This window comes from Nerophis ophidion, linkage group LG27 (genome assembly GCF_033978795.1).
Source record: "Nerophis ophidion isolate RoL-2023_Sa linkage group LG27, RoL_Noph_v1.0, whole genome shotgun sequence".
In the NCBI taxonomy this organism is placed as follows: Eukaryota; Metazoa; Chordata; class Actinopteri; order Syngnathiformes; family Syngnathidae; genus Nerophis; species Nerophis ophidion.
In genome coordinates this window covers 6,163,210-6,177,538 of record NC_084637.1, presented here as the reverse complement: position 1 = coordinate 6,177,538, position 14,329 = coordinate 6,163,210, and the positions used below count along the sequence as shown (strand labels likewise).

Sequence of the window (14,329 nt, the reverse complement as noted above, 5' to 3'; positions counted from 1 at the left end):
TTATTGGCTATCGTGCTTAAGCTGTGCTATTTCTATCTGTGCAAGGACAAAAACTTATTTTCTGAGGGGTGGCCTCAGCCGCAGATGTTATCTTTGTTTTAGCCCACTAACAGCCCAAGCTTTCAAGGACCTCAACGAAGATAAGACGACAGCACGCAGACGAAGCAGAGACAAGGCGAAATCACAAGGCCCCCACCACATTCCGTCACGTATTGTGCGCCCTGGACCTGTTTTGCATAATACATGTGACCACTCCTTTTAGAGGCGGCCTCAGTGATGTTGACTGTGGATTTCCTGAATAAATAGAGGGACGCTGGAGCTTAACCTTATCCTTCGTCTTCGTTTTAGGTTTTAAATGCAGAAAACAACCACATAAATTAATTTCTTTGCATTAAGGCTTTTTGACTTTGTCAGGAACATCTATTTCAACAAATTTTACTAAATTATAAAATGCTCTGGTTGAAATTATGACCTTGGTGTCGTAAGGCTGGGTTTTGACCCAGTTCTAAAAATAAGATTATCAAGCAATAATTAGAGCCAACACTGAACACACTGAAAGCCAGCTCCACTACCAATCATGTGAGCTTTAGGGGATTCTCATTTTACCTTGTTATCCAGTACAAAAACAAACTAAGATGGGCATGTCCTGACATGTGTGGTCAATTCAGTATAAAATTATTAAAATGAAAAAATTAAATCAAAATATTTATTTAAGAGATGTGTTCTAATACCCCTCAGTAATAGTATTGATACAACTCTCTTGAGGTTCATTTTACCGAGGGCTATACTGACCAAAAAAAAGGCCAAAAGGCCCACACCAAAAATATTAAAACACATATTTTCATGGATAAGGAAGCCTTACAAGGTAACCAAGAGATGAGAAACAAATTGGACGATAGATAAATGTTTCACAGCTGATTTATCATAAGAGATGGTAGCAGAAAGCTAACACAAGAGCAAGGTCAGAGCGTAGGGCAAGAGTGTGACTAAGTGCGCAGCTCCATGCGTTCTCCTCATGAGCGAAATTGTTTGAACCTGACAGTATCACACCTCCTTTTCTGGGCTTAATCTCCTCTGTTTAGAGAGACGGGTGTTGGGGGAAGGCGTTGGAAGTGTGCATCTGCACAAGTCACTGTTGGCTCCCAATTCCCACTAACCAGCATTCTGACAAGTTATTATCTCCTCCATGCAGCTCCTCTCCTTTCCAGCGAGGAGCGGCGACGCCTCCCAGGAATGGCAGAAAAAAGACAAGAAAGGGAGTGTGAGGGGACTCCAACTGGGATAATCCCAATTTCAAATGGAGCTTAGTGATACACCCCCACCTCCTCCTGTCTGGCACAGATAACTCATCCCTCGCCCGCCACTACGTGCACACCCAATAACCCCCCCCACCCCCACACTGGTCCAAAGACAAACTTAGCATGTTGTGCACCCGATTGAGTAAGAGCTGCTCTTCTGTGGGAGTTTCAGGGACGGTTTATGACAGGGGTGTCCAAAGTGCGGCTCGGGGGCCATTTGCGATAGTATTCTGGAAATACTATTGCAAAAATAAAAAATGAAAAAAACATTACAAAAAGTGGAACAAGGTGAAATCTAACGAGAAAAAGTGGCAATGTTGACACAAAGCTGCCATGCAGGCAGTTTTTTTTCCTTTTGTTTATTTTTCTTTTTTGCCGTTGCTCAAAAAAACAACAAAAAAACAATGTTAGAATGAATCATTCACCTATTCAAAGCTCCAATTATTTCACTTTAAAATGTTTTCTGTGGAAAATATTGCACATATTGTGTGTTTGCCATACAAATACATCAACGTTTTCTTTGACAAAACAAGCAAAATTAGAGTTCAAACGTAACATCGACAGATATATCTGAAGTTGATCTCCTCACGTAAGTGTTGAAAGTAAAAAAATAAATAATAATAATAATAATAATAAAAATGTATGAGTGGGGCAACTTTTGGATCCCAAATATATTCAAAAGGATTTTATTCATCTTTTCCCTGTAATACCTCAAATATAATAATCAATTAAAATAAGTGGTGTCCTGCATTATGGATCATTTCAAAGCTCTACTTTACATCAAATAATGCTTTCTGAATGCTTTGGGCAGTCGGGGAAATCCACCATGGGCGGTATAGCTCGGTTGGTAAAGTGGCCTTACAGCAACTTGAGGGTTGCAGGTTCGATTCCCGCTTGTGCCATCCTAGTTACTGCCGTTGTGTCCTTGGGCAAGACACTTTACCCACCTGCTCCCAGTGCCACCCACACTGGTTTAAATGTAACTTAGATATTGGGTGTCACTATGTAAAGCGCTTTGAGTCACTTGAGAAAAGCGCTATATAAATATAATTCACTTCACACCATATCTCAGTTTTTTTAGGAAAATCAATCAATCAATGTTTATTTATATAGCCCTAAATAACGGGTGTCTCAAAGGGCTGCACAAGCCACAACGACATCCGATCAAAAACTGTCACGCCTGTAAGTTTATGTTTTGGTTTTGGTCAGGTTAGGTTTAGTTTTTTGGACATTTAAGTTCTGTCTAGGCATTTCCTGGTTTGTTTTCGTCTCCATGCCAACTCATTACTTTTCACCTGTCACGTCACCTCCCTGTTCTCAGCCTCACCTGTTTTCACTAATCATCACAGCTACTTAAGTCACTCTTTTTCTTGTCTGCTTTCTGGGATCTTCACACTCGCACACACCCTACCCATCCTGCACCTCCTTCATGCCCTCGTCCATAGTTCCATGCCGTGTACGTTTTTGTATCTATGCCATTGTGCTAGTTTTGTTTATAGCTTATTATTGTTATTCATGCCAATCGAGCAAGTGTTTTTGTTTCATGTTTGTAGTTTGCAGCATTAATGTTAGTCTTTTGTTTGTTCATAGCCAAGTGCCTGTACCTCCTTGTGTTTAATTTTTTATTATAGTTTTAAATAAACGACCATGTACTCACATCCACGCCTCGCTCGTGCTGATTCTCATCTGCGTCGAAGAAACAATCCACGTCCAAGCCATGTTGTGACAAAGACAAAGTTGTCTTTGACAGAAAAGACATATACCATTATTTTATTTTTATTTTTACTTTATATCAACCTGAAGTTGATATACTGTAGAGATTTACTGTAGTGAAGTGAATCATATTTATATAGCGCTTTTCTCTAGTGACTCAAAGCGCTTTACATAGTGAAACCCAATATCTAAGTTACATTTAAACCAGTGTGGGTGGCACTGGGAGCAGGTGGGTAAAGTGTCTTGCCCAAGGACACAACGGCAGTGACTAGGATGGCGGAAGCGGGAATCGAACCTGCAACCCTCAAGTTGCTGGCACGGCCGCTCTACCAACCGAGCTATGCCGCCCCAACTGTAGGCGTTAAATAAAAAAATACAATAATAATTTGACTTGTTTTTAACATTTTAATGACTTAGACCGGTGGTTCTTAACCTGGGTTCGATCGAACCCTAGGGGTTCGGTGAGTCAGCCTCAGGGGTTCGACGGAGGTCAAAACACACCCGACTCATCGTGTAAATACAAACTTCTCCCTATCGGCGTATTACAGATACGGAAACGGTTGACGGATTTGCAGGTGTGTAATTTGTTGTGAGTTTATCTACTGTGTTGGCTTTGTTGTTCGAACAAGGTAATAGTTCAATTCGTGCACCAGCTTACTTCGAGGTTTGTTCTCCCGGGATGCAAACGGACTATTCCGGACAAGGCAGGCAGGAACATATTTATCAACTCGATAAATCTTGGCAGGGCATGAAGTAAACAAACAAACTATGGCGGGGAAGGAACACAAAACTGTGTCATGAAACAAACAAACATAAACTATGTTGGGGAAGAAACACAAAACTGTGGCATGAAACAAACAAACAGATATAAACTATGGCTTCGAACAAACACGAAACTGTGGCAAGAAATAAACAAGACTTCCGTGGACACGGCATGAATCGAGCAACATGAACTGTGGTATCGCATGAAAACAATCAATGACGCCAAGCCGACTGACTGGCAAAGACAGGCTTAAATGAGGGTCTTGATTAGAAACGGGTGCACGGTCCGAACACCAGAGGCAGGAGAAAATCATGGTAACCAAAAAAACAAGGTAGCGCAAAAGGAAACTAACAAAAAGATAACAAAAACATGATCCAAACCACAGATCATGACAAAATTAAGTCTTTGTTACTTATAATATGTTCCCAATACTAAAGTGTTACCAAAAACATATAACTTTGTCTTGAGTTCAGTAATGCGAACGTTGTACCGATCCGTTGTGAAGAAGGAGCTGAGCCGGAAGGCAAAGCTCTCAATTTACCGGTCGATCTACGTTCCCATCCTCACCTATGGTCATGAGCTTTGGGTCATGACCGAAAGGACAAGATCACGGGTACAAGCGGCCGAAATGAGTTCCCCCTGCCTTAGAGATAGGGTGAGAAGCTCTGCCATAAGGGAGGAGCTCAAATTAAAGCCGCTGCTACTTCACATCGAGAGGAGCCAGATGAGGTGGTTCGGGCATCTGGTCAGGATGCCACCCGGCAGGTCCAACCGGGCCACGGGGAAGACCCAGGACACGTTGGGAAGACTATGTCTTCCGGCTGGCCTGGGAACGCCTCGGGATCCCCCGGGAAGAGCTAGACGAAGTGGCTGGGGAGAGGAAAGTCTGGGTTTCCCTGCTTAGGCTGTTGCCCCCGCAACCCTACCTCGGATAAGCGGAAGAAGATGGATGGATGGATTGAAAAAAAAAAAACATTGTATTTTTCACTAATGCAACTGGTGGGGTTCGGTACCTCCAACAAGGTTAAGAACCACAGACTTAGACCCGGCCTAGCTCGGTTGGTAGAGTGGCCGTGCCAGCAACTTGAGGGTTGCAGGTTCGATCCCCGCTTCCGCCATCCTCGTCACTGCCGTTGTGTCCTTGGGCAAGGCACTTTACCCACCTGCTCCCAGTGCCACCCACACTGGTTTAAATGTAACTTAGATATTGGGTTTCACTATGTAAAGCGCTTTGAGTCACTAGAGAAAAGCGCTATATAAATATAATTCACTTCACTTCACTTTATGGTCCCCGGCAGCCCTCAAGGTAAAAGAAACTAACAAAATCCATATGTTGTGTTATGGTTTGAAAAAATTACAAATATCAACACGGCCCCCGCATGCTTTAACCTTCCTCTTGTGTTAGCTTTCTGTTACCATCTCTTATGTTAACGGGTCGGTTTTGACCCATGTTTTAAATCAGCTGTAAAATACACTAAAAACAATTACCTATCATCCAATTTGTTCGTCATCTCTTGGTTACCTTGTTAGGCTTCCTTATCCTTGAAAATATTGGTTTTAATATTTTTGGTTTGGGCCATTGGGCCTTTTTTTGTCAGTACACCCCTCCATTTCAATTTTTAAAAATGGTAAAACGAACCTCAAGAGAATCATATAAATAAAAAAAAAGGTTGTTGTGTTACCTAACTATTACTAAGGGGTATTAGAACACATCTCTTAAATAAATGTGTTATGTTTATTTTTTCATTTTAAGAATTTTAACTATAGTAACATTTATGGTGTTACGGGTCAATTTCGACCCATATATATTTACTTCAAGAAAAAGGCTAAAAAGTATTTTCTTCAGCAACAGAAATCCAACATCAAACAAACAACCAATCAAGCAAATGAAATCAAGAGAAATATATTACTAGTTCCAAAACTAATAAAAAAACAAAATCAGAGTGGCAAAAAGTGACACTTTTAGTGTCCGTCTTTTGTTTGTTTTTGTACAGGATAACAAGGTAAAATGAGAATCCACTAAAGCTCACATGATTGGGAAAGGAGCTGGCTGTCAGTGTGTTCAGTTTTGGCTCTTATCATTGCTTTATCATCTTATTTATATAACCGGGTCGAAACCGACCCTAACAACACCAAGGGCATAATTTCTACCAGAGCATTTTATAATTTAGTGAAAAAAATTTAAATGTTTTATTTTGTTGACAAAGAGGTTCCTGACAAAGTCAAAAAGCTTTGATGCAAAAAAATAAATGTATGTGGTGTTTTTATGCATTTAAAAACTAAAACGGGTCACAAGACGAAGGTTAATTTTTCTGTGTGCGGCCCTCAGTGGAAAAAGTTTGGACACCCCTGGCCTATGATATGTTTTCCTTGGCGAGGTCAGAAAGAATTGCAGTGTGCGCACATTTGAAGTGTGTGCACGTACGCAGCGAGCAAGCGGCGGCCGTGACGAGGGCAACAAATTAAGGAGGACAAGTAACCGTGTCGCCGTCTGACTCCGGGCCGAGGTAAAAGAGCCGGTGTGAACGCTCCATGTGACTCTAATGGCCCCCGCGTACGCTTGGGCGCGGCGGCATTGAAGGCTGAGACGGAGGGATTGTGGAAAGATGAGCTAATGTGACTCAGTTTCGCTTGGGTGCACGTTCACCGATTCTCATGTGGAGCCGACCCGCCGTGGCAGCAGCAACATGCTGAAGTGCGGGGGTGTCCAAACTTTTTCCACTGAGGGCCGCACACTGAAAAATCAAAGCAAGTGGGGGCCATTTTGATATTTTTTATTTTAAAAACAATACATCCATCCATCCATCCATTTTCTACCGCTTATTCCCTTTTGGGGTCGCAGGGGGCACTGGCGCCTATCTCAGCTACAATCGGGCGGAAGGCGGGGTACACCCTGGACAAGTCGCTATATGTATAAAAAATATTACATTTCGGCCTCCACTCAGGCTTGAACCCAGGGACCCCAAAGGGTTTTTGTCAAAAAAAATATTAAAAATGTGTCATTATTCAGTATCATTATTTTCATTATTATTCAGGTTTTAAATCTCTAGATCAGGGGTCACCAACCTTTTTGAAACCAAGAGCTACTTCTTGGGTACTGATTAATGCGAAGGGCTACCAGTTTGATACACACTTAAATAAATTGCCAGAAAAAGCCAATTTGCTCAATTTACCTTTAATAAATAAATCTATATATATATATATATATATATATATATATATATATATATAAAAAAAAGGGTATTTCTGTCTGCCATTCCGTCGTACATTTTTTTTCCTTTTACAGAAGGTTTTTTGTTGGGAATAAATGATGAAAAAACACTTAATTAAACGGTTTAAAAGAGGAGAAAACATGAAAAAAATGAAAATAAAATTTTGAAACATAGTTTATCTTCATTTTCGACTCTTTAATATTCAAAATTCAACCGGAAAAAATGAAGAGAAAAACTAGCTAAATAAAAAAATAATTTATGGAACATAATTAGTAATTTTTCCTGATTAAGATTAATTTTAAAATATGTTAAAATACGCTTTGGAATAAGATTTGAATTTGATTCTACAGATTTTCTAGATTTACCAGAATATTTTTTGGGAATTATAATCATAATAAGTTAGAAGAAATATTTGACAAATATTCTTCGTCGAAAAAACAGAAGCTAAAATGAAGAATTTAATTAAAATGTATTTATTATTCTTTACAATAAAAAAGAGAATGATTTAACATTGATTTAAATTGTCAGGAAAGAAGAGAAAGGAATTCAAAAGGTAAAAAGGTATATGTGTTTAAAAATCCTAAAATAATTTTTAAGGTTGTATTTTTTCTCTAAAACTGTCTTTCTGAAAGTTATAAGAAGCAAAGTAAAAAAAAATCGTAAAATTTATTTAAACAAGTGAAGACCAAGTCTTTAAAATATTATCTTGGATTTTCAAATTCTATTTGAGTTTTGTCTCCCTTAGAATTAAAATTGTCGAGCAAAGCGAGACCAGCTTGCTAGTAAATAAATACAATTTAAAAAATAGAGGCAGCTCACTGGTAAGTGCTGCTTGTTCAATATTTAATGCAAAACTTGTTTGGGTCCCTATTAAAATGTTCATTTGTTCAACCTCGGCCCGCAGCGTCGTCTGTATTTGAGTTGGACTCCCCTGTTTTTAAAACATTTTCAATCGTATTATTAAAACGTGCTGTGTGGCCGTTAAAAAAATGGCCCGCGGGCTGCACTTTGGACACCCCTGCTGAAGTGCATTTCAGTAATACTTGGGTTTTGTGAAGCCTGAGCGCTGACCTCCGTGACCGAGAAGCGAGGCAAGAAATAGAAAAAGAAAAAGAAAAAAAAGGTTTCTCCCTGAGGGAGAGAACCACACACAGCATCGGCGCAACGGTCTTGGAATTCCGCTTGGCGGCGAATGGCAGGCAGGCGGCTGTCAGAGCGATCAGCTGGGCTCCGCAGCATCACATGGGTCAGGGCTTTCACCTCGTGACCTCCCCCCATATGCACGGGGACGCCTCGCTGAACATTAGGACGTCTGTCTGTTACCTTTTTGTAGGCCGTTTAATTTCCATAATAGTCTTCTACAAGATGAGGTTAAATCATGTGAAGGACTTGTGGGCGTGTACGCAATGGTGCTCCGTCAGGGCCAGCCAGGCCTTCTTTGCTGGCCTAACAACCAGAAATCATGATCATAATTCAAGATAAAAGTCATAAACAGAGCCCGAACGGAAAACGCTCTATAGCCCGCAGACTTTTTTTGGGCTTTGGGAATCACTAACAAGCCGGAGTCCTTTGAACGCAGATTTCTTGCCGGGACATATGGTACAATACAATCGGCAAGATAGGATGGAGCTAGACCGTGTAGTATTTTATACGTAAGTAGTAAAACCTTAAAGTCACATCTTAAGTGCACAGGAAGCCAGTGCAGGTGAGCCAGTACAGGCGTAATATGATCAAACATTCTTGTTCTTGTCAAAAGTCTAGCAGCCGCATTTTGTACCAACTGTAATCTTTTAATGCTAGACATGGGAAGACCCGAAAATAATACGTTACAGTAATCGAAACGAGACGTAACAAACGCATGGATAATGATCTCAGCGTCTTTAGTGGACAGAATGGAGCGAATTTTAGCGATATTACGGAGATGAAAGAAGGCCGTTTTAGTAACGCTTTTAATGTGTGCCTCAAAGGAGAGAGTTGGGTCGAAGATAATACCCAGATTCTTTACCGTGTCGCCTTGTTTTATTGTTTGGATGTCAAATGTTAGAGTTGTATTATTAAATAGAGTTCGGTGTCTAGCAGGACCGATAATCAGCATTTCCGTTTTTTTGGCATTAAGTTGCAAAAAGTTAGCGGACATCCATTGTTTAATTTCATTAAGACACGCCTCCAGCTGACTACAATCCGGCGTGTTGGTCAGCTTTAGTGGCATGTAGAGTTGGGTGTCATCAGCATAACAGTGAAAGCTAACACCGTATTTGCGTATAATGTCACCTAGCGGCAGCATGTAGATGCTGAAGAGTGCAGGGCCAAGGACCGAACCCTGGGGAACTCCACATGTTACCTTTTTAAGGTAAGTCTTCTCTTTGTCCATGTGATGTGTGATTCCCAAAGCCCAAAAAAAGTCTGCGGGCTATAGAGCGTTTTCCGTTCGGGCTCCAGTACTCTGGAATGCCCTCCCGGTAACAGTTCGAGATGCCACCTCAGTAGAAGCATTTAAGTCTCACCTTAAAACTCATTTGTATACTCTAGCCTTTAAATAGACTCCCTTTTTAGACCAGTTGATCTGCTGTTTCTTTTCTTTTTCTTCTATGTCCCACTCTCCCCTGTGGAAGGGGTCCGGTCCGATCCGGTGGCCATGTACTGCTTGCCTGTGTATCGGCTGGGGACATCTCTGCGCTGCTGATCCGCCTGCGCCTGGGATGGTTTCCTGCTGGCTCCGCTGTGAACGGGACTCTCGCTGCTGTGTTGGATCCGCTTTGGACTGGACTCTCGCGACTGTGTTGGATCCATTGTGGATTGAACTTTCACAGTATCATGTTAGACCCACTCGACATCCATTGCTTTCCTCCTCTCCAAGGTTCTCATAGTCATTATTGTCACTGACGTCCCACTGGGTGTGAGTTTTCCTTGCCCTTATGTGGGCCTACCGAGGATGTCGTGGTGGTTTGTGCAGCCCTTTGAGACACTAGTGATTTAGGGCTATATAAGTAAACATTGATTGATTGATTGATTGACTTTCTGGAGGAAACTTCTGTGGTCAGATGGAACAAAAAATGTAGCTGTTTGGCCACAACACCCAGCAATGTGTTTGGAGGAGAAAAGATTAGGTTTTTAATCCCAGGAACATCATGCCTACCGTCAAGCATGGTGGTGGTAGTATTATACACTGGGCCTGTTTTGCTGACAATGATACTGGTGCTTTACAGAAAGTAAATATGACAATGAAAGAGGATGAGTATGTCCCACTGGGTGTGAGTTTTCCTTGCCCTTATATGGGCCTACCGAGGATGTCGTAGTGGTTTGGGTTGTGGTTTGTGAAGTGAAGTGAATTGAATGAATGAATGGTTTATTTTGAGCCATGCAAACAAAACAAGAGAATGAAATAAAATACAAAAGAAATATATAGATACATTATTTTTACAGCTACATTGAAAACATAACATGTGACTAATCTTTTGTAGATGTCAAGATTGGCTCAAAAGGGGGTGGGAAGAAGTCAACTTATTAGGTCCGTCCCCCATACATAAACAATATATATATATATATATACAATATATAATACAATAATATCTATAATATAATTCAATTCAGTGGTTGCTGCTATATATTGTCTATATAAAATACATTTAAATTCACACACACTTACATATATACATATGTACACACATATACACACACACATATACAATTTATATATATATATACATATATACACACAATCACATACATACACACATGCATATACCCAAAATACACACATATCCATCACACACACACACACACACACACACACACACACACACCTATATAAATACTATATATATAATAGTATATATAATATACACTTTTGTCTAATTATATTATATTATATATTATATATATATTATATAATTATATTTATATAGCGTTTTTTCTCTAGTGACTCAAAGCACTTTACATAGTGAAACCCAATATCAAAGTTACATTCAAACCAGTGTGGGTGGCACTGGGAGCAGGTGGGTAAAGTGTCTTGCCCAAGGACACAACGGCAGTGACTAGGATGGTGGAAGCGGGAATCGAACCTGCAACCCTCAAGTTGCTGGCACGGCCACTCTACCAACCGAGCTAAACCGCCCTTGTGTTTGTGCAGCCCTTTGAGACACTAGTGATTTAGGGCTATATAAATGAACATTGATTGATTGATTGATTGATGTCAGGCTTGCCACGGACAGTTTGTTTGTGTTTTAGTTTTTCCTCTGTGTGTGTTTAGTATTTCCTGTCTTTAGTTCCTGTCAGCTTCCTGTTTGTCTCCATGTGTGCTGTTTTGGCACCTGGCCACACCTGGTGTCAATCAGCCAGATCCTAAGTTACCTGCTTTGTTCCTCCAGTCAGTGCTGGATTATGGTATTGCATGTCGCTCTTGTCGTTGCTACCTGTCGCGTGGTGTGGTATCATATCGTGTCCATGCAGCGTTGCGGTAAGCTATATTCGATAGTGGTTTGTACCTTATTGTCTTTTGTTCCCTGCTTCAAAGTTTGTTTTCTTATTACAAGTACGACTTCTGTTTTCCTGCTAGATACCTGTTAGCTTCCACGCCAGGCCTTTTTGTTTGTTATCCGCCCACGTGCGCACTTTTTGTTTGTACCCTTTGTTGGTTTTTGTCTCAGTGTTTTAAATTAAATCATGTTTTCTCACTCCATGCCTGCCTCTATCTCTGCATCTTGGGGTTCGTCACAAACTAACCTTGACAGATTACCTCCAAATTCTAGCCTGATTCAGCCACTCCTTTACCACTTTTGACGTGTGTTTGGAGTCATTGTCCTGTTGGTTCTTTTACGAATTTATTATAGGTCTACTGAAAATGTTAGCAAAACTGCTGGGTCAAAAGTATACATACAGCAATGTTAATATTTGCTTACATGTCCCTTGGCAAGTTTCACTGCAATAAGGCGATTTTGGTAGCCATCCACAAGCTTTTTTGACCACTCCTCTTGACAAATTTGGTGCAGTTCGGCAAAATGTGTTGGTTTTCCGACATGGACTTGTTTCTTCAGCATTGTCCACACGTTTAAGTCAGGGTTTTGGGTAGGCCATTATAAAACCTTCATTCTAAGATGATTTAGCCATTTCTTTACCACTTTTTACATGTGTTTTGGGTCATTGTTATCCGCCCATGTGCGCGCTTTTTGTTTGTACCCTTTGTTGGTTTTTGTCTCAGTGTTTTAAATTAAATCATGTTTTCTCACTCCATGCCTGCCTCTATCTCTGCATCTTGGGGTTCGTCACAAACTAACCTTGACAGATTACCTCCAAATTCTAGCCTGATTTAGCCACTCCTTTACCACTTTTGGCGTGTGTTTGGAGTCATTGTCCTGTTGGTTCTGTTACGAATTTATTATAGGTCTACTGAAAATGTTAGCAAAACTGCTGTGTCAAAAGTATACCTACAGCAATGTTAATATTTGCTTACATGTCCCTTGGCAAGTTTCACTGCAATAAGGCGCTTTTTGTAGCCATCCACAAGCTTCTGCTTGAATTTTTGACCACTCCTCTTGACAAAATTGGTGCAGTTCGGCAAAATGTGTTGGTTTTCCGACATGGACTTGTTTCTTCAGCATTGTCCACACGTTTAAGTCAGGGTTTTGGGTAGGCCATTATAAAACCATCATTCTAGGATGATTTAGCCATTTCTTTACCACTTTTGACATGTGTTTTGGGTCATTGTTATCCGCCCACATGCGCGTTTTTTGTTTGTACCCTTGGTTGGTTTTCCTCCCATTGTTTTAAATTAAATCATGTTTTCTCACTCCATGCCTGCCTCTATATCTGCATCTTGGGGTTCGTCACAAACTAACCTTGACAGACGACCTCCAAATTCTTCAGGACGACCTGAATTCCAGCCTGATTTAGCCACTCCTTTACCACTTTTGACGTGTGTTTGGAGTCATTGTCCTGTTGGTTCTTTTACGAATGTATTATAGGCGTGGCGCAGTGGGAGAGTGGCTGTGCGCAACCCGAGGGTCCCTGGTTCAAATCCCACCTAGTACCAACCTCGTCACGTCCGTTGTGTCCTGAGCAAGACACTTCACCCTTGCTCCTGATGGGTGCTGGTTGGCGCCTTGCATGGCAGCTCCCTCCATCAGTGTGTGAATGGGTGAATGTGGAAGTAGTGTCAAAGCGCTTTGAGTACCTTGAAGGTAGAAAAGCGCTATATAAGTACAACCCATTCATTATTGTCCTGTTGGAACTCCCAACTGCGCCCAAGACCCAACCTGCGGTGGTGATTTTAGGTTGTGGTAAATATTTTGGAGGTAATCCTCCTTTTTCATTGTCCCATTTACTCTCTGTAAAGCACCAGTTCCATTGGCAGCAAAACAGGCCCAGAGCATAATACTACCACCACCATGCTTGACAGTAGGTATGGTGTTTTGGGGATTAAAGGCCTCACCTTTTCTCCTCCAAACAAATTACTGGGTATTGTGGCCAAAAAGGTAAATATCTGTTTCATCTGACATCACATGGACAAAGATAAGACCTTCTGGAGGTAAGGTTTGTGGTCAGATGGAACAAAAAATAATTTTGGAACTGGTGCTTTACAAAGAGTAAATGGGACAATGAAAAAGGAGGATTACCTCCAAATTCTTCAGGACAAGCTAAAATCATCAGCCCGGAGGTTGGGTCTTCCAACAGGACAATGACCCCAAACACACGTCAAAAGTGGTCAAGGAATGAAGGTTTTAAAATGGCCTACCCAAAGTCCTGACTTAAACGCGTGGACAACGCTGAAGAAACAAGTCCATGTCGGTTTACCAAAAAATTTAGCTGAACTGCACCAATTTTGTCAAGAGTATTGGTCAAAAATTCAACCAGAAGCTTGTGGATGGCTAGCAAAAGCGCCTTATTGCAGTGAAACTTGCAAATATTAACATTGATGTATGTATACTTTTGACCCACCAAGTTTGCTCACAATTTCAGTCAACACATAATAAATTCATAAAAGAACTAAACTAAATGAACGCTATCACAAAAAAAATAACAATTGTAGAAATCATTGGAAACATAAATGTTCTATTTTTTTCCTCTGCGTGTGTAATAGTTCCTGTCAGGGTTCTTATTTTGTCTGTTTCCTGTCTTTCTCCCTGAGTGCTGTGTCCCCTCAGCTGTGGCTGATTGGCACCTGACCACACCTGGTGTCAATCAGCCCTATTTTAGACCTGTCAGTGCTGGATTATTGTCACTTCTGTATTGTCGTTGCTACCTGTCGTGTCATGTTATGTCGTGCCAATGCAGCATTGCGGTAAGCTATATTTGGTAGCGGTTTGTAGCTTACTGTCTTTTGTTCCCTGCTTCCCCAGTTTGTTATC

General features: G+C 40.9%; 1 protein-coding gene across 7 annotated transcripts in view; it reads right to left on the bottom strand.

Annotated features, from left to right (window-relative positions):
• Positions 1 to 14,329, bottom strand: part of LOC133544269 (nck-associated protein 5-like) — a 323,916-nt gene that overhangs the window by 179,060 nt on the left and 130,527 nt on the right. The gene's annotated exons all lie outside the window — the stretch shown is intronic.